A 25,283-nucleotide genomic window follows, 5' to 3' on the forward strand; every position below is an offset into this window, starting at 1 on the left:
TTAACTGTATTAACATTTTTTTAACGTATTAATTGTATTTTAAGTGGAATTCAGTGTGAAAAGTCTGTATATACATACAATAGTCACTGATCACATCCATAGTTCTTCCACCTAGCCCCATTCCCACCCATCTCAGAAATTTCCCAATCGCTACTCAGCATTATTCTATTTTCAGGTTGACTTTTTTAGTTTCCAAATCTGCTACTTATCTTTCTGTGTGTGATCTATTTTACTTAACACAATGTCCTTCAGTTCCATCCATTTTCCCTCAAAGGACAGGATTTCATTTTCTTTATTGCTTAATAATTCTTTATTATGTATATATGCCATATTTTCTTTATTGATCTGTCTGTTGTGGGCTACCAAGGCTAATTACATATCTTAGCTGGTGTGAATAGTGCCACAATAAACATGCATATCCAGTTATCTCTTCTGTATGCTGACTTTATTTTGCTGTATATATATCCATGAGAAAGATAGCTGGATCATATTGTAGTTCTATTTTTAGTTGTTTAAGAAAACTCTATATTGCTCTTAACAATGACTGTACAAATTTACATTCCCATTAATAGCGTGTAAGAGTTAATTTTTTCTTTCTTCCTTCCTTCCTTCCTTCCTTCCTTCCTTCCTTCCTTCCTTCCTTTCTTCCTTTTTTTCTTTCTTTTTTTTTGGTAACACCTGTTATAACTGGGGTACATAGTATTTCATTGTAGTTTTGGTTTGCATTTTCCTGATGTCTAATGATATTGAGCATTTTTCACATATTTACTGGCCATTTGTATTTCTTCTTTAGAGAAATTTTATTCAAATCTTTTGCCCATTTTTAAAATTAGATTGCTTTTCATCATTAAGCTTTTTGAGCATTTAACATGTTCTACATATTAATCCTCTGTCAGATAAATACTTGGCAAATATTTTTTCCCATTCGTAGGATGTTTCTTTACTCCTTTGTTTCCTTTACTGTATAGAAGCTTTTTAATTTGATGTAATCCTCTTGTCAAACTTTACTTTTGCTGGGAATACAGGCCTGCACCACTGGGCCCACGTAAGCATTGTTTCTTTATGTTTAGCTATTGTGAATGGAATTGCTTTCATTATTTCTTTCTCAGCAAATTTGTTACTAATGTATAGAAAAGCTACTGATATTTTATTTTTTATTTTTCTATTTTACTGAATTAATTCATCAGATCTATGATTCTTTTGTGGAGTCTTTAGGTTTTTCTGTGTATATTAACATATCATCTACAAATAGGTATAATTTGGCTTCAAACTTCCTGTTCATTTTTTATTTATTTATTTATTTATTTTTCTCTTGATTAATCTCTCTGGCTAAATTTTCTGGTACTATAATGAATAAAAGCAAAGAGTAGACACTTTTCTTTTGTTCCTGACCTTAGAAGAAATATTGCAGTTTTTCCTCCTTCAGTATGATATTGGGTGTGGATTTGTCATATATAACTTTTATTATGCTGAGATGTGATCCTTCTAAACCTATTTTGTCCTGGGCTTTTATCATGAATTTGATCTATAGTGTAATTTAGCTGTTCTATTTCTTTGTTGATTTTTTTGTCTGGATGAGCTGTGCATTTATGAGTATGGAGTACTGAAATCTCTCTCTGTTACCATATTTGAACCTATCTCTCCCTTGAAGTCCAATAGTATTTGTTTCTTTAAATTGAGTGTTCTGAAATTAAGTTCATATAGGTTTATAATTATTATTTTTTAATGAATTGATCCATGGATTATCGTGCAGTGAACTTCTTGGTCTCTTCTTAAATTTTCCATCTTAAAATCTATTTTTTTAGATATAAGTGTAAGCATTCCTCTCTACTTAAGGTACAGTTTTGCTTGGAATATCATTTCTGTCCTTTCACTTTGAGTCTCTGGGCTTTACATGTGAAGTGTCTTTACATGTGAAGTGAGTTTCTTATAAGAAGTGTATTTCTGGGTTTTGTTTCTTTATCCATTCGACCACCTACTATCTTTTAATATAAGAACTTAGTCCATTTATTCAAAGTTATCATTGAAACTGAAGAATTCATGCTTGTTCTTTTGTGGATATTCCTCTAGTTGTTTTGAATATTCATTGTCCTTTTCTTCTTTTCTTGTTCGTTTCATTGTTTGGTGGTTTACCATATTGAAAATGTTTGATTCTTTGCTATTTCTTTTTTATGTATATTCTTCTAGCGGTATTCATATATTCACTTGCTATCGTGATTATGATTATCTTCCTTTCACTCTGGATGTGCATTCCTTAAGAATCTTTTTTGTCTAAAGGATTGAAATTCCCTCAAATTTTGCTTATCTTGAAAGGTCTTTATTTCTTCTTAATGTCCAAAGAATAGACTATCTGGGATTAGTAATCTTGGCAAGCAATTATTTTCTTTCAAACATATTGGAATATGTCAATTCATCCCCTCTCATTCTGCAGGGTTTTTGTTAAAAAAAAAAAAAAAGATCTTTTGTTAGTTTAGTGGAATTGCCCTTAAATGTAACTTATTTTTTTTTTCCTTGAAGCTATTAATTCATTCTTTGGGTTGTACTGTTGACAGTTTGCCTATGTTATACTGAAGATTTTTCTGGTTATGTCTATTTGGGTTTTTATAAGTCTCCTGCACATGGATGTACAAGTCTTTTCCAAGATTAGGAGAGTTTTCTGCTATTATTTCATTGAATAGGTTTTCTTTATCTTCAACCTTTATCTTCACCTTTATCTTTGGATGTTCCAGTTACATGGATGTTTGTTCATTTAATGGTGTTCCAAAGACCTTATATATTCTCTTCATTCTTTTTTCTTCCCCTCCTCAACTTCCCCCTTCCTCCTCCTCCTCCTCCTCCTCCTTCTCCTCCTCCTCCTCCTTCTTATCTCTCTCTCTCTTTCTCTCTTTTGTCTGAATAGAATTTTTTTTTTAAGTTCAAACTCAGATATTCTTTTTCCACTTGATCCAGTCTGTTGTTGAGGCTTTCAACTGAATTTTTTATTTTACCCTCTTATGTCATTGATATTCTTTTAATTCTTTATCAGACATTTCATCCTTTTGGAATCTGGTATTAGAAAGTTATGATCTTTTGGTAGTATCATAGTACCTTGTTTTTTCATAGTTATTGCATTCCTATGTTGACATTTGATTTATCTAATTTATCAGATATCTCTACCTCTTTGATGGGTTAACCTTCTAAGGAAATGACTTTCTCTTTTAAATGTTGGGTTTTTTGTTTTGTTTTTGATTTTGGTGTATGTAATGTTGCTTTATTTCCAAGTGGGCACCACTGTATGACTGACTAGTCACCCTGTAGCTTCTTGGGCTACCATGGTGAATTTGGGCACAGTGCATACTGGACAGTCTCTCCATGGGCCATGCAGGATTGGGGATGCTCTAGCAGTAAGCCAGGTATGTTGTATGGGGTTCATGTACCTAGCAACTCCTACAATGGGAGTGTGGCTACTATTGGTTGATGCAGATTTCTTCAAACACTGTTGATGCTGGATCTGTTACTTATAATGGTCTGTGGCATTGGCTATACCAGTATTGATGAGGAGCTGAAAGGATTTGTCCTCTGACTAGATAGTGGTGCAGGCCTAGACTTCATGGGAAGAGATGGCAGGGAGCACAGAATCCTCTCTTATGAAGCTCACACCCTTATGGCAGTCCACAGTCAGAAAAAGTGCAAGTAACCCCTGGTGGAAAATGCATGGGTGTGGTGTCAGCAGGAACAGTTGTATTCTTCTCTGTTACTATTATGGGAATGCCTGTATAAGAACAAGACCTCATTCCTACCCTGTCTTAAATTTCTGGCAACAGAGTTATGGTTTGTTCTCTTCTCCCCATCACTGTTTCAGCTGACGTGCCCAAAAGAGTAAGGAGAAGTGGTACTCAGCTGGAACCAGACAAAGTATATCTCTGGAGAAACTTCCTTTGGTTGCGTGTACTTTGAGCAGGGTAACATCTATAACTGCAGAGTCACTCAAGATCATTTCAACATGTCCCTATGGGCAAGGCAGTAGTAGAACTGCAGTGTTCCTTCTCTGCCCTGCTAGTGGCAGGCATCTGTGCTTTACATAGTTTGGAGGGGTAGTGGGAACAACAGAATCATCTTCCTTCCTGGTATTGGTGTGGATATTAATGCAATTGGTCATGCCTGTAGTCTTAGAGGGGAAAGTCACTGATTTCTCAGTTCTTTAGGATGGTGCCCTCTGTTCCCTTTCATGTGGCAAAATTCCTTATATTGCAGGGCATCAATGGGTTTGATTCAGTCACTCTTCTGCATCAAGCTTGCTTTACAAGGCAGGTACCCAGTAACTCAGTACGGTGGATTGTCTGAGTTATTCCAACTATGAGAATATTCAAATATAGAACCTAGAACAATCTACATTCAGACATTATGTCCCTTCTAAAGATGGCTCCTGGCTATAGCACCCTGAGTTTCACTGCAAACAGAGTGAAATTGTTTTTCAAAGCAAGGCTATCATGTAGATTTCAGGTTACTTATCTAAGTGGGATACAAGCTATTAGAATTGTAAAACTTTCCATATCTAGGATTACCAACATCCACACTAGTAGAATTTGCTGGAACTCTTACCATCACCCCTGCAAAGGGGATACTCCTTTTTGTGGAGTCTTGGAGGCAGATGCTGTGATATTTTGTTTCCCTTATGATGCTATTCTCCCAGGTCTCTGATTCTTTGAAGTTTTCTGTTTTTCTTGCTGATTTCCAGTACTTCCCCATGGTCATTCACTTCTGGGTGCCTCTGTTCAGCATCATCAAATCTCCTGTGTTCACTGTATTTTATAACATCACTGCTTTCTTGTTAATAGGTTGGACAATAATGGATGAGCATCAAATGGAAAACATTCAGAGAAAATGCAGGTGTGTTTAACAGTGTTAGCCTACTTAATTCACTTGTAAGAAATGAAGTGAAAGAGATCCTAGGATGAGTGGATATATATTTCACTCATCCTCAGGGATGAAGCACTCATTCTACTGGATGCCAGGAGTATTAGCAACTGATTTTATGGCGAGTCCCTTTCTAACTTCACAAATGTTTACAGGTCCCTTTCCAAAAGTAGCATGCGTTTAGGCACTGATAAATTAAGAATTTGGTGGCCCAACCTTCATTTCTTAATCCAAAGCAACTCTAAAAGGCCACCCCAACTTCAGAGATCCCCATGGAATTGGCTGAAGCCTCCTTTGTTATCTTTCCTCTTGTCTAATTCTGTCTTCTTCACCTTAATAGGTATTGTTCCCTATAAATAAGGCATTTGCATGTAATTCTTCCTTTCAGGGCCTGTTTCCTGGGAAACGTGTTCTACCACATCCTCTATTATCAAATATTGGAAAATAATTGGGAAGACATTTTCATCAAATAGCTTTAAAATCAGAAATTCTCTGCCTAAGCCCGAAGTCCAAAATCAGCCCCTCAAATGTTTTGAAGTCATTCTCACCCAGATAACGAGGCTTATTTTACATGAGTCAATTTCTATAGATACAAGAAGAGAAAGAATGTAGAATCCTGGACATCTAGGTAACAAGATCCTGTCTGGTTTTTACATCTCACCTAATCACCTAATATAACCCAGAAGACCTGTGACCTCAATTTGTAATGGAACCTGACCTCCATTTGTAAGGTTGTTTGATTTGGTTGGGCTTGCCTGTGGATAGAATGTGGGTCATACTGAGAATCCATGTGTATTAGCCCACTTTTCTATCACTGATAACACAATAACATATACTGCATAAGTTTTAAATAAAAGATCTATTCTGGCTCACAGTTTTGGTACAAGATTGAGTGGCCATATCTGGTATGGCCATCTTGTTGGCAGAGTTCTGAAGTGTTGTAGGGCATCACAAGGTCAGAAACAGAAAGCATTCTTTTGCTTATCCTCTGGGCTTCTTTCTCCATATAAAGTCTTTAGTGTTTAATCATGGAAGATCCACTCTAATGACCTTACCCAATCCTAATTACCTTCCAGCAGCTCCATGTATAAACACCACAGTTGGATCAAGTTCCTGCATTCTTAATACCTCACAATTGGGTTTAATTTTCAATGTGAATTTTGGAGAAGACGAATCATAGCATTCCATTCCTGGCTCCATGAAAATCATGAACTTCACATACAACATACAATCATTCTATCCAAGTAGTCCTAAAGTCTTAAATTATTCTAGAAATAATTCAAAATTCCAAAGTCCAAATTATCATCTGATTCCTAGACAAGCTCCAAATTTTTAACCTATAAAATCAAAACATGTTATCTCCTTCCAATATACAAGGACAGGATAGGTGTAGTACATACATCCCTATTCCAAAAAGGGAGGAATAAGCAAATAGAAAGCATAACAGGCCCAAAGCAAGTCCAAAATACATTAAATCTTAAGTACCAGACATTAAATCTTAAGTACCTGTTTCTAGTATCTTTTGCACACTGCTGTGGAGGATTGGTTCTCCAAGGTCTCAGATAGCCCTGCTCTGTGGCTTTGCTGCTGACAAACCACATGGTACTCTCTTAGAGTGGTCCTGCATGTTGGCTGCAGCTTCCTTCTCCAGGAATTGCACATTGCTGGTTGATCTATCTTCCTGAAATTCCCCCTCATCTCTATTCCCACAAGTCCATGAGGGATGGCATCATTGGAGGTATTCTCAGGGACTATGACCCTGTTACAAACTTCTGCCCAATCTCAATGGAAGCCACCATAACTCCATACTCTTACATTCTGCACCATGTAAAATCAGTTCCAGGTAGATGCTACCAAGTTCTGCCATCATCAGAAGCAGTATCTGGGCCCATTTGAACCATGGCTATAGCCATGGAGAACTCACCAGCTAAAAGCAGGGAGATATATCCCAAAGCCACCATCCTGGGCAGCAAACGTATTGAAGACACTCAGACTTAAGACCTAAGACAATTCTTCTCTGGCAGTCCTTAGACCTGTGATGGGAGGTGTAGCCTGGATGATTTCTGAGGTAGACTTTTTCCAGTCCTCATAACAATCAGCATTCAATTGATAAAGCTATCACCAGGCTTCGAATATTCCAAATCCTTGGAATCCACTCTCTTTTGCTTTGCTCTGAAAAGCAGCCAAAAGCACCCATATAGCCACTTTTCTATTTTTTTTTAAATAAATTTTATCTGCCAGATAAACTAGGCCATCACTGTTAACTTAGGCCATCCACACAATGCAGCCAGGTTCTTTGCAATGGTATAACAAGGACAGCCTTTTCTCCAATTTCCAACCAGATCTTCATTTCTATCTAGTCTCCTTGTATTTGAGCTTCCCCCATTCTCCCACAACTCCCCATTGATAGCATTGTAGGCTTTTGCGAGCCTACTTCTACAAACTCTTAACCTTTTCTTATAACCCAGTCTCAAAGCTACCTTCACATTTTCAGGAATGATTATGGTGATGACAAAATTTCTTTGTACCAAATTTCTGTGTTATTACTAGAAGAAATACCTTAGTCTGGGTAATTATAAAGAAAATAGGTACTTTTTAGCTCACAGTTGTGAAAGTTCAAGGGCATGACAATGGCTTCTGTTCTGCTTTGGTGGAGGTCTTGTGACAGATGGCATCACAATGGAGAAGAGATCACCTTGCCAAGTAGAAAGCTGAAGAGGCTGAGAAGTCACTAGATAAGAATTTTATAAACACTCTCTTGTGAAATCTCAATCATGGGTCCCATGAGAACTATCTTAATCTCTTCCAAAAGTACTCTCCCATTGACCTAAGGACCTTCCACTGGGCCTCACTTAACTTCTCCATACTAGACTCCAAGCTTCTAACTCACAAACCTTTGGGTATGCGTCCAGACTATATCCAAACAGTAGCACTGTGTAACCCTACAAACTCCACAATAGGGTGATATACTTACAGGATTGCGACAATTCTCAGAATCTCATAGTGCCCAAAACAAAATGACTGCATTCAGTTCTTATCATGGATAAATAATTTGACATTTATTCTTCTTTTTGACACGGGTGCAGACAATTGGTGCCTATATCATGAAAATAGAGTGTCAGTAAAAAAAAAATGATTCAACTAGTTAATACCTCTCCTCTTAACAATATAAGGATCCCACAGAGGAGGACCTAGTTCAACAACAACAACAACAAAAACTACTTAATAATAATAATAATCCAATAATATAAATTAGGAAGCATGAAACAAAGTAAATATCTACATAGGAAGATTTTTTGGTCTCATGTGCCCTTTACTCTATAAATATATTGAGGAATCCAAATAATTGTTATGGTAGTTATACGTATTAGTATTTACCATGTTAGATATTAAAACTGCGAAACTTTTAAAGTATTAATTTAAGTAAATTACAATAATCTGCAACATGATAAGTAAAATATTCTTATTAAAATAAAATATTTTTTTCTACCTGCATGCTTGTTTCAGCAGCTCAGAAGGCTAAGGCAGGAGAATAGCAAATTCAAAGCCAGCCTCAGTAACTTAGCGAGGCATTTAGCAACTCAGAAAGGCCCTGTCTCTAATAAAATATTTTAAAAGGGTTGTAGATGTGGCTCAGTGGTTAATCATCCCTGGTTTCAATCCCTAGTACCAAAAAATAAAATAAAATAAAATAAAAAATTCTCAAGAAAACTTATTTGAAAAAGTGGACTATTTTTTCATTTATTTTTTTTTTTGCAATGTGTTGGTGTGAAATATGCAAAGAAAATATAGCCTCCTGAAAATATGTAGTTAGACAAATAAGAAATATTATAATATTTTTTCAAACAACTGTATGTTATTCCTGAACATTTTACCAGAATTTGACAAGGTAGTTTCTTAATTTTAGTTGCAATATGAAATCTGAAAACACATTGTGAACTCTTTATACTGTACTGTATTAAAAACGATTTGATTAATTTGAACTTTGAATGTATCTGTTACTCATGTATAATTTTTTAAACACCATACATCGGTGATCTGTGAAATACTGATTCATAGTGTAATACTAATTTCCCAAATGTAGACACATTTCCTTACGCTTAAAACAAACACGTATAAGTAAATACTTCCATCCATATCAACAGAAAATTATCAGAGAGCTGTCCAAATTCTAAATTCTCCCCAATTTGACTTTTGCCTTTAAAGTTCAGATTTTTTTTATTGCCAATATTGCATTATCTTCTTAAATGACAAGTTTACCTAGTTCATGTCTGATAGAACATCTACCAAAGAGCCAAGCATGAACAATGAAGTTTGTCTGTCATTCATTCTCTTAAGTAAAAATGATGTTTCATGGAAAATGCAACAGTTCAGTTCACAACTGACTCATCCAGGTACTTTCCCAGAGTCAATCATCATGCTTCAGTATGAAGTAGAATCTCTCTCCCTCCCTCCCTCCCCACCCCTGCATACTTTCCATTTTTCTCATACTAAGTATCAAAAGAAGGTACCACAAAAAGGAAAGGTTTACTTAAATTAATAATTCTTAGAACTGCATCGACAACAACACTTTTGTGTGAAATCATCCCTAGTTTTAGTATTAATAATAGCTATTCATGAAAAAAATGTAACACCTATTATTATGGTTTGATGCTGCTGCCTTAATTCGTGCTAGGTGCCACAGTTTCATCCTCCACTGCTTTTACATCATTGGTGCAAAAATTACTACAGTGGAAATAACAAATCACATCTTAGTATTTATATAAAAATACTTTTGACCTTGTAGACTCCTGAAAATATCTGAACTTCATGCAGAGATCTGTGGATCACACTTTAAAAACCTACTAGGAGTGACCCAAGGGCAAAAGCCAGTATTTTGGGTGACACTAGACATTAATAGTGTTTTATATCTTGACAGTGCCAATGGGAAAGTAGAGATTCAAATCCCAATTACTCTTTTCTCTTCTTTTTCTTCCAAGTAAATCACAATTGCAAAGCAAGTTGCATGTAGAAATCTAAGGGAAAAAAATAGTTTAAGGAAACTAGTTTAATGGATAAAAACATCCCTCCACCCTCCATGGCAGAAACTTTATAAAATATATCCACTGATCATTTTTTCTCATACCCATTCCCCTGTAAGTAAAAGTGGCTAAATGAACTCCATGGCTGGCTTAGTCTTGCTAGCTACCTGACTCAAAGGTCAAGTAAATGCCCATGGTGCTGTAGTCTTATACACCTTGAAGAAAAAAATGATTGCCCCAGTTCCCTCCATAGAGCTCTATTTTTATCCCCCTTAAATGTTTATGTTACACAGAAGTCCAAAGCTGCCTTATAAAATTTCCTCCTCACTCTCTCATTAAGTGCATGTGGAACAGCTAGCCAGCATGCTCGTTATAATAGCCATGCCTGTACTGAAGCACATTGTATGTCACCCTTCAGCCTCCTCACTCCTTCACGCTAAACCGTCCTCGTTATTAACCTTTCCTCTCAGCCTTTTATTTTCTCATCCTTTTAACATTGTTTTTGCTCTGTGTTGGATTCTCTCCCGTTTTGCCACATTCCACTTAAAACTAGACACTGTCCATTAATAAGGTCCTCAGCAGTGCCAACATAGAGGAAATCGGACTTCCAGGACTTGATGTGTCCTATTCCTGTTAATATAGTCCCATGTTAGGCTTTTAAACAACAACCCTGTTCTGCTGACTAATCTTCAGTCTCAGGTCTGCAGTTGGTCCAGGGTTTCTGTTGTGGTTGTGCTAGAGCAGACAGCCCCCCTATCTTTAATCTCTGTATTGTTTCTGTCTTCTGAGTGTCACATCTTGCCCTTGCCCTATTTACTTCCCCTGGTTTACCCTGTCAGTTTCCCTAATTTATCAAGCTCATACTGAACTATTCCTGGCTCCCAAGATGTAAGCAATACCGACCACTTACTGTCACTCACATATGCTCCCAATTCCATCATTCCTGACATCCATTTAAATGTACATCTTGATTTAGAGACATTGTCTAGTTATAGAAGAGAGAAGTGCAGGAACTAAAATGGGCTTCCCATGGTAACCTCTTGCTTACTTTCTTGCTACTCAGAAAATACAGAAGTGCCTGTATGCCATCAAAAATAGAATAAGTGAATTCCAGTTCTCTTATGTATTAGACTGCTTACCACTGGAAGGAATGTTAAGGTAAGACTAAACCATGGTATAAAAGAAGCAGTTGCTTATAGAAAATAGAAATCAATCCTTCCTGTACATAAACCCCGGGTATACAGCCAGGTTAGAGGTGAGGGCTTAAACTATGGGTCCTCTAAGAGACCCAGGTTTCTTCCATGCAGTTGCTCTACTATCCCCTAGAATATCATCCTTCATGGTTCAAGTTAGATCCTGTGCAGCTCCTCAAAATAGAAAATGAGCATAAAGATACACACAAGGCTTAAGGTCCAGACTTAGGAATAGCATGTGTCATTTTTACAAGAGTTGTATTTGCAGGGACTCAGTTACCTCCAAGCGGAGCTGGAAAAACTATTAACATTATTAGAAGAAAATGAAAGGATTAGTCAGAAAACTGCAGTTTTTGCCACTGAAAGTCTAGAGTCACTTAAATGGTATAATCTATTATACCATCCATGACCCTCCTGGTGGTCATGAAAAATATCCTTTTTCCCCCAAAGTGTTTATCAGCCTTGTTTATGAGGCTGATTACAAGCTTAACTTAAAGACTATCCTCCCAGATGAGGTGAGCCAAATCTGACCTACATATGTCGTCCACCCTTGGTCGCCTGCACCACCTCTGTGGCATTGTAGGCACAATGACCCTTCCATTCTCCACCCAAGTTGACTGTAACTTGCATTTCCCTGAAAGCCAAACCTGATTTTAACTTAACATGATTTCACTTACATACAAATATTATAAAGAGGCCACATAAATCATATTATATTCTCATAATGTGTGAAGGGAACCATGCAATCATATCAATTTTTCTTAGCCCAGGTCTGAGGCACTTCGGTAATTATTTTGTCCTAAGTTCTTATGCAGGTAGGTTGACACTTGGCTGGTTTTGAATTACTGGAAATGAGGTTCGACGTTGGATCAAGTGACTTCTCTCATGTGTTTCTGGCAGAGGACATATGTCTACCTATAAATGGAAACTTATTCAAAAAACTAATAAAATTATTAAAATATTAATAAGAATCGACTGCATGTGTATAAGAGCTGTACTGAAATCTTAATATTTCTTGTCTCACTTAATTCTCAGAGTATTTGGGAGTTAAGAATCAGTTATTCCACACACCAAAGAAAAAACTACAGCTCAAATTGAAGTAGCATCCCTGGAGATATGCACACAAGTCAGTAGATAGAAAACAGGATCCAAACTCAAAGATCATGCTCTTTTCACTCTATAATATAGACCTTCCCGTGTTTGCTTTTGAGCCTAGGAAGTATTCGGATTGCTTTTTCTTGAGTCAGAGCACAATTTACTGAGGATACTGCTCCCCAGTTTGTGTATTCATTAGGTACACTTGGAACACTTGACCAATACATTACATTTGTCCTCTAGTTAAAGATGATGAAAGTCTCCAGTGATTTTTATTTATTTATTTATTTATTTATTTATTTATTTTTTGCTATTGAGGCTTTAAACAGTGACATACTTGTGCTAAAAATTACTCAGCTTCCAGAGGTATTAAAATCCTTGAGGGTGAGTGGAAAAGGACATGCTGGGGTATGTCTGCCATTAAAGGGAAAGTCTGGCCCCCATGGCCTAATGCCTGAGGAACAGTTTGAGTTTTGCTGCTTCAATCCCATCACCCAGAAAACTAGAATCACTTTGTTATTGCTAGTGCCTCCTGAGATGATTACATGCAGATCCCAGGTTTAAAAATCATAGAAATGTGTTAACAATACTCTAAAATGACCAATTCCAAACAGATAAAAAGTTTTTAAAAATTAAAAAATAAACACTTTACATTAGTTATCCCACACCTATTCTGCTTGCCATCCCCAGAACCCTTTTGTGGAACTAACGAGAGGAATGATGAGGTTTTGGATGAGATGCCAATAAAGTGCTTTCTGGTTTCAACTACATAAAACAAGGACATTATTAATAGTTGCCAGATATAGAAGGGCCACATATTCACATGAGAAACACAACCCCACCAGGGATCATGCTGTGGCCACCTGCAGAAGCCATGTGGACCACACTCTGTGAACCATTGCTCTAGAGTCACTGAAAATGGATTTTCAAGGATCTCATAGAACGGGTTGGGGCTGTAACTCCAGGTAGTGCACTCGCCTAGCACGGGCAAGGCCCTGGGTTCGATCCTCAGCATCACATAAAAATAAATTAAAAAAATAAAGGCATTGTGTCCAACTACAACTAAAAAATAAATATTAAAAAAAAGATCTCATAGAAATACATCTGGCCTTTGTTTGAACCCTTTTGCAAAGAAATGACTGCATGGTTACAATTTGTGCACTAATTCAGCTGTTTTGTTTTTACTTTGCTATTTCCTGCCTTGGCTTTTCTTCTTTAATGTGTTAAGTCACAATGCTCAGGTTATAGCAACCTTCTAGTCAACACTAGCTGGGGCATATTCGAGTATTTTCTCTTTCTACCTTTCTGACTAGCTCACCTAATTACACAGTAAGTCATTGATTCTATGACATAGGAAGAAAAGTCTTCCTGAGCTAGTCAACTGATGCTTTCATTTCACTCGGGGAAAACTTATCAAAGCAGACAAGGAGCCCTAAATGCAGCAGATATTTGATGCTAGTGGTAAGCTTATATTGTTGCCGTAGCAACCTTGTCATTAAGGATGTTTCAGCTTTTCCTATTAACCTCTATTTTCAGAGGTTTATAACTTCTTGGTAAAAATTACCTCCAGGCTAAAATTTGGCATACATGATCTCAGACGTGCCAGGTGTCAGTGAATATATACATATATAGTATCCATTTTCTCAAAGAAAACCTAGTGAATTTCCAAATGAATTATCTCATTTCTCATAAGGTACAAATTCATTACATTTAGTGTGAACTTGATTATTTTTAGACGATGCTTATGGCAACACAACTAAGCACTCCCAAGATCGGGCGTCTCTGTTTTCATCCCTTCTTTTACCTCATTGGTTGGCATGGTCACACTACTCTCTGAGCAACACCAGCCTAGTTCACAAGATCAGTTTCAAATCACCTAATTAGAGGGAAGGAGAGGTGTTCACTCTGTGTATTTGGTGTTTATATGTTACTTTTATCAGAGCACAGGGAAGAAAAGGAAAATCTAGTTGATGGTGTCATATGGGGGTTGGAGCAACACAAAATATGAAGGCCAAGATCTGAAACTACCTTCTCTTTCTTCCTTTTTTTTTATTTCTGTGCTTAACGGGGCCACATTTTTTTCCTGATTCTGGGAAGATCCCTGCAATTTCTGAAGGACTAGAATCCAGTTAGGCCCTTTCACCTCCCTCTTAGATTCAGGAAATGCCATACTCAAAATTTTGCTTTGTTTTGTGTAAGGTAGTTTCTTAATAAATTTTTCAACTTCCTTATTTTTTTTTCTAAAAACTTATTTTGAAGAATTTTAAACCTGCTGAAAAATTATAAGAATACTAGGACAATCATTTATTTACCTCCTACATTAATCCAGTGGTAACCTTTAAATGAACAGTTTGAGACTTCTTAACATTAATTTTCAGACCTAAGTATTTCAGTTATTATCATCTAAGAATAAAGAAAACCTTCCACATAGCCACACAACAATGATCGCACTCAGGAAATTTAACATTGATACCATTATCTAAAATAACTCTTAGGCAAATATCCTCCATTGTCCCAATTCTATCCTTTTTTAACTTTGTGTTCCATTTAGGACCCAACCAAGGAGAATGCATGACATTTAGTTGTCATGCTACAGTCTTCTTAGATACAAACTGTTTCTCTAATTTATTTTGCCATTTTTTAGTTTTAATTTTAACTCTAATTTTTTAAATTTGTGTATTTTTTCCCATGCCACACAATTCTCCCACAACATCTGGAACAAGAAAGCATTGAGTGATTTTATTTTCCTTCAATGGGACAAGCAAGACTGAAGTGTGAAAAATATATGTACTTTAATTTTAATAGAATTTGCAGAAAATTTAAAGGCTATCCCCATTCACCCAACCATGACTAGTGTTTATGAAGGACATTTTTTTCACATACCTACCTTAAATAGCATTCTCAGTTGTTTTAATATTTCCTCAATAACACTTGATTGTGTTTTTTGAAGTACTGATGTGTTTGAGAAATTTTGTTTAGCACCATTTTGATTTGTTCATCAATAAATTATCTCTTCTTCTCTTCAACTGAATTTTCTAATAGAATATTGTACCTCTCTCATAAATTTGTAAGAGATATATATGTATTATAAATAATAATGTCCTCCTGTTATAATTTTCGATCAATATTTTTATTGGCTTATTTATGGTGTCTTTTGTTATGAAAATGATTTTTAAAAATTCTATATAATAAAATAACTTTCTTTTTGCACTTCTGTTTTCATATTTAGGAATTTATCCCCCACCTTTGACATGTATATGTAATCTCCTGGATTATTTTGCAGAATATTTATTATTTAGATGATATTTTCAAGACTTTGATGTAGCTGTAGTTTAATTTTACAAGTTATAACAGGGCTTAATTATATTATCTTTCAAATGACCTTCCATTTAACACTTTTTTAAACAACAAAACTTATTAAATAATTTTTCTTTTTGTGAGACAGGAGTTTCTCAATTGCCCAGGCTGGCCTTGAATTTGTGATACTCTTGTTTCAGCCTCCAACATAGCAGGTATGGCCATTGGGTATTTCTTAATTATTCCTTTCTTACTGAGTGGAAACACCCCTTTAATTATGATAAATTTCCTTAAGTATTACAATTGATTTCTCAAGTTTCTTTCACTGACCTATTTCTTTATTTGCTTATATTATGGCAATTTGGATACAACTCCCCTTTTAAGGTAGCTTTTCTGATTTATTGGTTGTTTAGCTGCCATTTGTTCTCAGTTATTCCTTTTTTATAAATATTGATAGCATTTTTTAAAAATATTGCACATGCCTAAAAATATTTTTTTTAATTCTAACAGATAAATGATTTCTTGTCTGTTTATAGGACTATTAGATTGAATTACTGGCTCTCTGATGTCTGTGGATCCTGTTCTTTCTTGTAATTTGCAATGTTATAGATGAGAAATCTGATGTCAATTTGATTCTTTTGCCTTTGTCCGAAACTTGTCCTTTCCCTTCAGAACTGTGTAATATTTTCTCATTATTTTTAGAATTGAAAAAAGATATCTATCTATCTATATATCTCTATATATGTGTCTTTTGCTGACCTGGAACATAATGAGCACTTTCAACCCATAAGTTGAGTTCTTTATTCGACTTTGGGAATTTTTTCAATGCTTTGTTTAATTGTTCACATCTATTTCTCTTTTTATCTTTCTGTAACATCGATTAATCTCCTGCTAGTTTTCTCATATCACACTTGACCCCATGCTCTTTATTTCTTTTTTTATTAATTATTTTTTGTTCCAATTTTTAAAATTAAATTTTATTCTGTTCATTTTTCCAAGTTACTAATTCACATTTCTACCATACCCATATTTTTCTTATACAGCTTATTTAGATACGAATTCAGTATTTTAAATCCAGCAAATCAGTGTATATGTGTATCTGAATCCCACATTTGCATATTCTAAGGAGCTTTTACTTCTTTTTTTGTTTTTGCCAGTTAATCTTCCCAAAAGTTCCAAATCTGTTTTCTCTACTCTGAGTGATAGCTATCTTAAGTTGCTGAACCTAAACATACTCTTATTTTTCTTCCTAAACACATTAGTAATTAATTTGGGTGCTATTGGATCCAAATTAGAGGTATTCCCAAAGGTGAAGAGAAGTGGGCCCAGGTGTGACAGCCACAGAGTCACACAGACCTCAGGGGCAAGAAGTCACAATCTTGGACTCTTGAAAGTATGTACCATGACTTAGATCTGAGACCAATTTTAAACTTTTCCCAGGAAACTATAACCCTCTGGAGACCACATTATTCCCCAAATATAATATTTCATAACTTTCTCCTTGGGACTTTCTTATATGAATCTCTAAGTGCCTACCAATCCAGAGATAGCAAAGCCTTATATAAGTTATCTCTTTTGAAAGGATAGTGGATTTTTAAAAAGGCAGATAAATTATGATCAGTGGGGCAGGTGGTAAAGCAAGGCAGCCATATTGAAGTCTCAAACTTTGCTCATTTATACCTGCTCTTCTTAACAGTAACTTCTACTTTTCACATCTCCTAACATTTATGTTAAAATTTTTACAAGGACATTATTAATAGATCATTGGAATCAATTTTAAAAATTTCTACTTGCCTTTGTAAATGTAAAATTTTATAATCCTTTCCCAAACTTGCTTCTGCCATATACACCTTCTCAGAACTTGCTTCTCAGTGGAAAATATGAACTCTGAGACTTTAACTATTGTCTTTTTTTGTTTTTTCAAATTTAAAAGGAAACTGTTGCCAAATCTTAATTATACTAAAAAATTATTAAAGTTTATCTCAATATACTTAACAGAATTTATTTTCACTCTGACAATTATATTCAGCCACAATGTTCCAATTATAATTTGAATTGAATTTCATCACTTTGGAATAGATTCTCTGGCAATTTAAAAGTTTACCCTGAAAATAGCACAAACTGGGTGGCATGGTTTTAAGCCATTGCACATCAAGGACTTTCTCTGTCCTCATAAATAAATGAAAAATCGGTTGGAAATATAATTATTGGGTCCAAATGTTTTTCTTCAGGATGCTATAGTTGTTCCATTTTCTATCCTTCAGGGTTGCACAGATGTGGAAGCATGCCTGATTTTCTTTTCTTATATGGAAACTGCTTTGTTGACCTCTAGAAAATTGCAGAACTTTTCTGTATCTTTGAAGTTTCCAACTTCACTAGGTATTTCTAAATATGGCTTTATTTTTAAGTTTGGCTGGAACATGATATGAAATCTTGATGGTTGGAACAAACAATTTCTTTGGAATTGAGAATGATTTCTTGTATTTTTTTTCATATTGTAAATTTTTTGTTCCTTCTTAAAATATTTATTGCATATTGTTTGAACTTGCAAAATCTAACCTTCATTTTTTTTTTATTTTACCATTCTTGTGATTTTTCCCCCAAATTCTACTCATGACATTTACTTTCTAGCATACCTATTTGCCAGAAAACAATTTTGTTTATCATCACAATGTAGTTCTATCTGATGACTTTTCTTATCTGCTTATTTTGGATTTCTTTTTGAGATTTATTCATAGACTACAATGTCAACTTAATAAATTTCATTCCTTTACAACCAGAAAAAAAATTATAAGATTAGCAAGTGTACTTTGTTGATTTCTGGTCTATGTGACTTAGAAATCTGTAGTTTTTACATCACACAGTGAAACTTATCACTTAACTTCCCCACTGGAGTCTGAGTGTGTAGTATCTAATACTTGGTAATGACTGAGGGAAAAGTTTTTGGTTAAATGGTTGGATTAAATACTAGGTGTGTTATGTACTAACATATTTACATTCCAGCAAAAGAGGTTAACATTCGTCAATAAGATTATTTTCCAGGAATTATGCTAGGAATTATACTTTAAACAAAATGTTTTATTTCATTGTTACAAGGGAAAAGAAAAGTCTATTGTACGGATGAGGTGATGAATAATCTAAGGGGTGGCCTACAAATAAGTGATTAAATCAGGATTCAAATTTTGGTCAGAAATCAAAGTTTGATATTCTTCCTATGAGTCAAAAGGAAATATAACAAAGTTATACTGTCCTGTTAGAAACTGACCAAAAATAACTAAAATATTTTAATAGCTAAAGGAAATAAAATTATTTTTAATAGTTATGTGACTCTACATTCACATCTGTTGCTCTATTGATTTCTTCAATATCCTAGTTGAAATCTCTAGTTTTATGTTTTGCTATGTGAAACAATAGCTATGAAATTCTTGGCTCAAATCTTTTCAGATGCTGACTCTTTAGGTCTCTAAGGAAGATCACATAGATCATTGCTTCAAACAGTGCAGGGATGCTAGGGATCTGCAAGTTCAGAAATTCTGAAACAGAATCTTAAAATATGACCCAAGTTAATAAGAATTATCTGCTCTAATAAACAAACTTGCTAACAACATTTTCAGATATTCTTAATTGTGAAAGGCAAGGTGAGTCCCCTACAAATGCTTTGATTTCCTACATTCAAGACTCAGTTCTGTCAATTTAATAACCAACTAATCTTGATCAAGTTGGTTAATCTCTGAGGATCTCTGCTTCCTCATTTATAAAATTAAAAAAAACAGTGTTTTTTTTCTGAATGTGTTTATACTAATACATAGTATTACTGTGGATATGATCTTAATTGATTTACTTGCTGGGACACTTTGGATCTATTTCTGTGCTGTTTCTATGTCTTATCCATCTTTCTACATAGAATAACTTTGTCTCCAAGAGGTGGCAGTTTCTTTGAAGTAATAGATCACACTTCTAACAAGACTTTCTTATTCAGTAGAAGAGAATGAGGAAGAGAGTTTGCTAAAATCCGAATGCTTTGTGCAGAGCTCATGTGTAGAAACTTAATCCCCAATGCAATAATGCTGAGAAATGGTTCCCAGTGAGAGGTGATTAGGTAATTAGTTTTGATATTGCAATGGGTCAGTTATCATAAAACTGGATTTGTTTTGGAAGTGAGTTCAGCCTTTTCTTCCTCCCTGCCCCCAATCTCTATTGCCTTCCTCCACGGATGAGGCAACATAAAGGTTCTCCCAAGATGCTAGCACCATACTCTTGGTGCTAGACTGCACAACCATAAGTCAAATAATTTCATGTTCTTTGTAAAATGTCTAGTCTCAAAATTTCTGCTGGTCATGAATGCCATTCAGAAGGTCTCTATACCCATACTCTAATAACTTCCTCAAATGTAGAGCTCTTATGAATGTTGTTAATATCCCATAACATAGGATCTTGATAGTTTTTTTAGAGCAGTCTAAATAGACTAAAATAAATCTTCATACTAAGGGGTAAGGTTGCTGTGTTGAAAATATCAAATAATATGGAAGAACTCTGAAACTTGGGAGTGAGTAGAGACTGGAATAAGTTTTAGATACATGCTAGAAAATTCTACTTTCTCATGGACAGAGCTCAAAGGGAGATTCTGGTGAGAGCTCAGAATCAGGGGAGAGTTATAGAGAAATCGGTAGTCTTTTTAGAAAATGTGTTAGTGCTTGTGAGCAGAATTTGAGTAGAAATATAGACCCATTTCAATGAAAGACAGAAATAAAAAACACATAATATGTTGGAGAACAGGCAACTCCTTATCACAAATTGTTAAAGACTTTGACTGTGTTGTGGTCATGATCTAGAATTTTGTGGGAAAAATCCTCTAGGAATGATGAAATAGGATATTTGACCTGGGAAGTTTTTTAAGCAAGTCATTAAAGGCATGGCTTGGCTTCTCTTGAATGCTTATAGTAAAATGCAAGAAGAAAGAAGTAACTTAAAGACAGAATTTTTTCATCAAAATAAAAACAAAAGAATTTACACCAATGCTCCTCAAATTATTCTGTGAAATAGAAAAGGAGAGAACCCTTTCAAACTCATTCTATGAAGCCACTATTACCCTGATTCCAAAACCAGATAAGACACAACAAGGAAAGAAAACTTCAGACCAATACTCCTAATAGACACATATGCAAAAATTTCTAATAAAATACTGGCAAACTACATACAAAACATATTAAAAAGATAATGTACCATGATCAAGTGGGGTTCATCCCAGGAATGCAAGGTTGGTTCAATATACAGAAATCAATAAACATAATTCATCACATCAATCAACTTAAAGACAAAAATCACAATATTATTTCAATAGGTGCAGAAAAAGCATTCGAGAAAATATAGCATTAATTCATGCTCAAAGCACTAGAAAAACAAGAGATTGTCTGACCGTACCTCAACATTGTAAAAACTGTATATGCTAAACCCAAGGCCAGCACCATTCTAAATGGAGAAAAACTAAAAGCATTCTCTCCAAAAACTGAAATAAGACAGGGATTCCATTTTTCACCACTTCTATCCAACATAGTCCCTGCAATCCTAGCCAGAGAAATTAGGAAAAGAAAGAAATTAAATGGATATGAATAGCAAAAGAAGTACTCACACTATACCTATTTGCCAACGATATGATTCTAGTTGAAGAAGACCCCAAAAACTCCACCAGAAAGCTTCTACACTTCCTAAATGAATTCATCAAAGTAGCAGGATATAAAATTAACACTCATAAGTAAATTGCATTTCTATACACCATGACGAATGAACGGAAAGAGAAATTAGGAAAACTATCTCATTCACAACAGTCTCAAAAAATAAATTAATTAAATACTTGGGAATCAATTTAACAAAAGAAGTGAAAGACCTCTACAATGAAAAGTACAGCACACTAAAGAAAGAAATTGAAGAAGGCTTTAGAAAATGGAAAGATCTCTTATGTTATTTGTTATGCAGAAGTAATATAAGTAAATTGGCCATTCTACCAAAAGTGTAAAACTTCAATGATATTCTTCATAAAAATAGAAAAATCAGTCGTGAAATTTATTTGGAAAAAAAAGAGGACTAGAATAGCCAAATTAATCCTTAGCAAGAAAAGTGAATCAGGAGACATCACAATACCAAGCTTTAAATTATACTACAGAGCTATGGTAACAGAAATGGCATGGTATTCACAACCAAAACAGACATGAAGATTGATGGTACAAAATAAAAGTCACAGAGACAAATCCACATAGGTACAATTATCTCATACTAGACAAAAGCACCATAAACACATACTGGAGAAAAAGATATCCTCTTCAACAAATGATGCTGGGGAAACTGGAAAGCTATGTGTAGTAGAATGAAATTAAATTTCTATCTCTCACCCTGTACAAAACTCAACTCACAGTGGATCAAGAACCTAGGCATTAGTAAGTGACCCTGCACTTACTAGAAGAAACTGAAAGCCCCACTCTTCATCATGTCATTTTACAGACTTCCTCAATAATACTCCTAAAGTGCAAGAAATAAAATTAGGAATCATTAAATGGAATTGTGTCAAACTATAATCTTCTTCATAGCAAGGGAAACAATTAAGAACGTGAAGAAACAGCCTACAGAATGGGAGAAAATCTTTGCCACCTGTACCTCAGATAAAGCATTGAACTCCAGGATATACAAAGAACTTAAAAAAAAAACACCAAAAAATAAATAGCCCAATCAATAAATGGGTAAACAGGCCCTTCACAGAAGAAATATGAATGGCCAATAAATATATGAAAAAAATGTTCAACATCTCTAGAAACTTGTGACAATGCAAATAAAAACTACAATGAGATTTAATCTCCCCTCAATCAGAATGACAATTATCAAGAATATAAATAACAATAAATGTTGGCAAGGATGTGGGGGGAAATGTTCATAAATTTATTGCTGGTAAGAATGTTAACTGGTGCATACTATGGAAAGTAGTATGGAGATTCCTCAGGGTATTTAGAATTTGACTTTCTGTTATTCCACTTCTCAGTCTATTCCAAAAGGACTTAAAATCAGCATAATAAAGTGATGCAGCAACATCCATGTTTATAACATCTCAATTCATAATAGTAAGCTATGGAACCAACCTAGGTGCCCTTCAACATATGAATGGATTAAGAAAATGTTTATACACACACACACACAATGGAATTTATACAACCATAAAGAAGAATAAAATTATGGCATTTTCCAGTAAATAGATGGAACTGGAGACTATCATGCTAAGTAAAATAAGCCAATTCTAAAAAACTAAAGGCCTTCTTTCTGTTCTATCTGATATATGGGTGCTGCCACAATAATGGCAGTGGAGAAAAGAATAGAAGTTCGTTAGATTAGACAAAGGGGACTAAAAGGAAGAGTGAGAGGATAGGGATAGGGAAGACAGTAGAATGTATCATACATAACTTTCTTATATTCACATGTGAATACATGACCAATGTAACTTTGCATTGTATAAAACCACAAGAATGGGAATTAGAGTAAGTTATACTCCATGAATGTAAAATATGCTAAATAGAATAAGTTACACTCCACATATGCATGTCAAAATAAACTCTCCTGTCATGTATATCTAAGAAAGAACAAATAAAAAAAAGTTTTAATATTTCTGAAAGTGATATAACATACTGAGGAGAGAACACCTAAGGCGGTGTTAACCAATGAGAAGGTGATTAGTGTGGATGGGCCCACTGCTAGTCACAAAGACAAGGGAAAATGACCCAAGAAACTGTTTCAGAGATCACTGTGACTGCTACTTCAATTACAGGACAAGAGTGCCAGGGTCTAGGATACAGTCATTTCAAAGGAAGGGATGTAGGCCCATGCTGCCCTGCACCTTTCAAGGATCCGCTCTCCACATTGCATGGTGGTGTTCCTTCACTGTCCCAGGTGGGGCGCCAGTGGGCCCTGGGATGGTGGACTACTCTGGTCAGAGCGGTGGAGTGTCAGCATCCATCTAGATTTCAGAGGATGCCTTAGGGAGCCATGTTGCCCAGCTGGACAACTGTGTAAGAAGTAGCATATTCCTCTAGACTTCAGGTGACAGATCCACAGTGTTCAATTCTAGTTCAGGAGAACTAAGGCACATGACTCAAGGACAAAGCTGCAGCAGAGGCAGACCTCTGTGCAGAACAGCCACAGGACTGCCATATGTAGATATGGCCCTGGGCTTTAGTCCTTTGAGTTGATGCCAGAACATATTAAAACCATGATTTCATGGATAGGGTGAAACCATATCCATTTTTCTTATGGATCACAATTACCTGAAGCTATTAATTAAAATGTTCTAGGGAAATACTATTTACTTAGTACTGATATGATAAGAGTTATAACTGTGCTATTCTATTGCCTGCAATTTGAAAATACTTGCATAAAGAATTCTGAGGCTTCATCTTAATTTTGCAGAAAAATTTGTGATTGATTACTAATGTCTGCCACAGGCATTGGAAAAGCAACAGGTACCTGTGCCAGCTGTGTGCCATGTCTAGTGTGTCATGCTTCTTTACACTTTGGTGATCTGAGGGAAATTTGTAGCTCTAAGACTCTGCCTCAGCTGTTTTATTGGAGTGGGGTATCTTAAAATAATGACTCTAATTTTAGGGTGAAAGAAATTTATATTTCTGCTTTTGAAGAAATTCATCTGTTCCTATCACTCCAGAAACTTCACTGGAGTTCATTCAACAGACCCAACTGGCAAGAAGACTAAAATCATTTGATTCTAGAAACATAAGAAAGATCTTCAAAGAATCATCTATGTTGTCATTGTGTGAGCAGATAGGTGCTACTTCTGTCTCTGAATTTGATGACAACTGAAGACATTTGAAGGTCACAGTTTTGAGCGTGGTCAAAAATCCATACATTGTTAGACTGGTATGGAGTGGGGAAAATCTCCTGAGCAACTAAAATTAGACTGGTATGGAATAGGGAAAATCTCCTGAGCAATTTTTTAATTATTATTATTGGAACCAAATAATTAAAACTTAATTCCCTGACTTTTCTCTTGGGTGATACTGGGTATATGACTGGAGGCACTCCATCCTGGGATTGAAATATTTAGTAGGTTCAATTTTACAGAGATATATATTTTTTTACTTATTTATGTAAAATTTATACCCCTCCAAAACATATGTTGCCCAAGAATTTTTTTTTAAAGTAATAATAGTGTATACTTGATTGATTTTGGATGCACAGTAACAAGCTGTATTAATTAGTTGTACTCAGTGGCCCTGGGCTTTAGACCTTTGAGTTGATGCTGGAACATATTAAAACCATGATTTCATGGATAGGGTGAAACAATATTCATTTTTTTTGGCTATCATCTTCCAAATGCTATCATGGTTTGATGGATCCTAGGGCACCTCCCCTCCAGATTAATAGAATGGAATAATGAAATGCTTAAAGTTAAAAACAACAGTAACAAAACACTCTGGGATTCGATGGGCCCAGTTAACATTTCTACATGGATTCAATTCACTCAATAATTCCAGATAATTCTACTTGTTCATAGCAAAATGCATTTGTAGACAAACACTTTAGGAGTTCAAAGGGTTCCAGTTGGGGTCTTTTTCGGGGGTAGGGGGGAGGTAGGTGCTGGTGGAGGTGGAGAGGGGTACCTATGCAAGATTTCATAAGTGGTCCCCATTAGGTTGTTGTCCAATTTCTTTTTGGGATCTAACCTATTTCAAAGAAATAAAATCAGACACAGCTGTTCCCATTTTAAAAGACATGAGCTTAGTTTCTTAAT

Source organism: Spermophilus citellus (genome assembly GCF_964194105.1).
Source record: "Spermophilus citellus genome assembly, chromosome: 9".
NCBI lineage: Eukaryota > Metazoa > Chordata > Mammalia > Rodentia > Sciuridae > Spermophilus > Spermophilus citellus.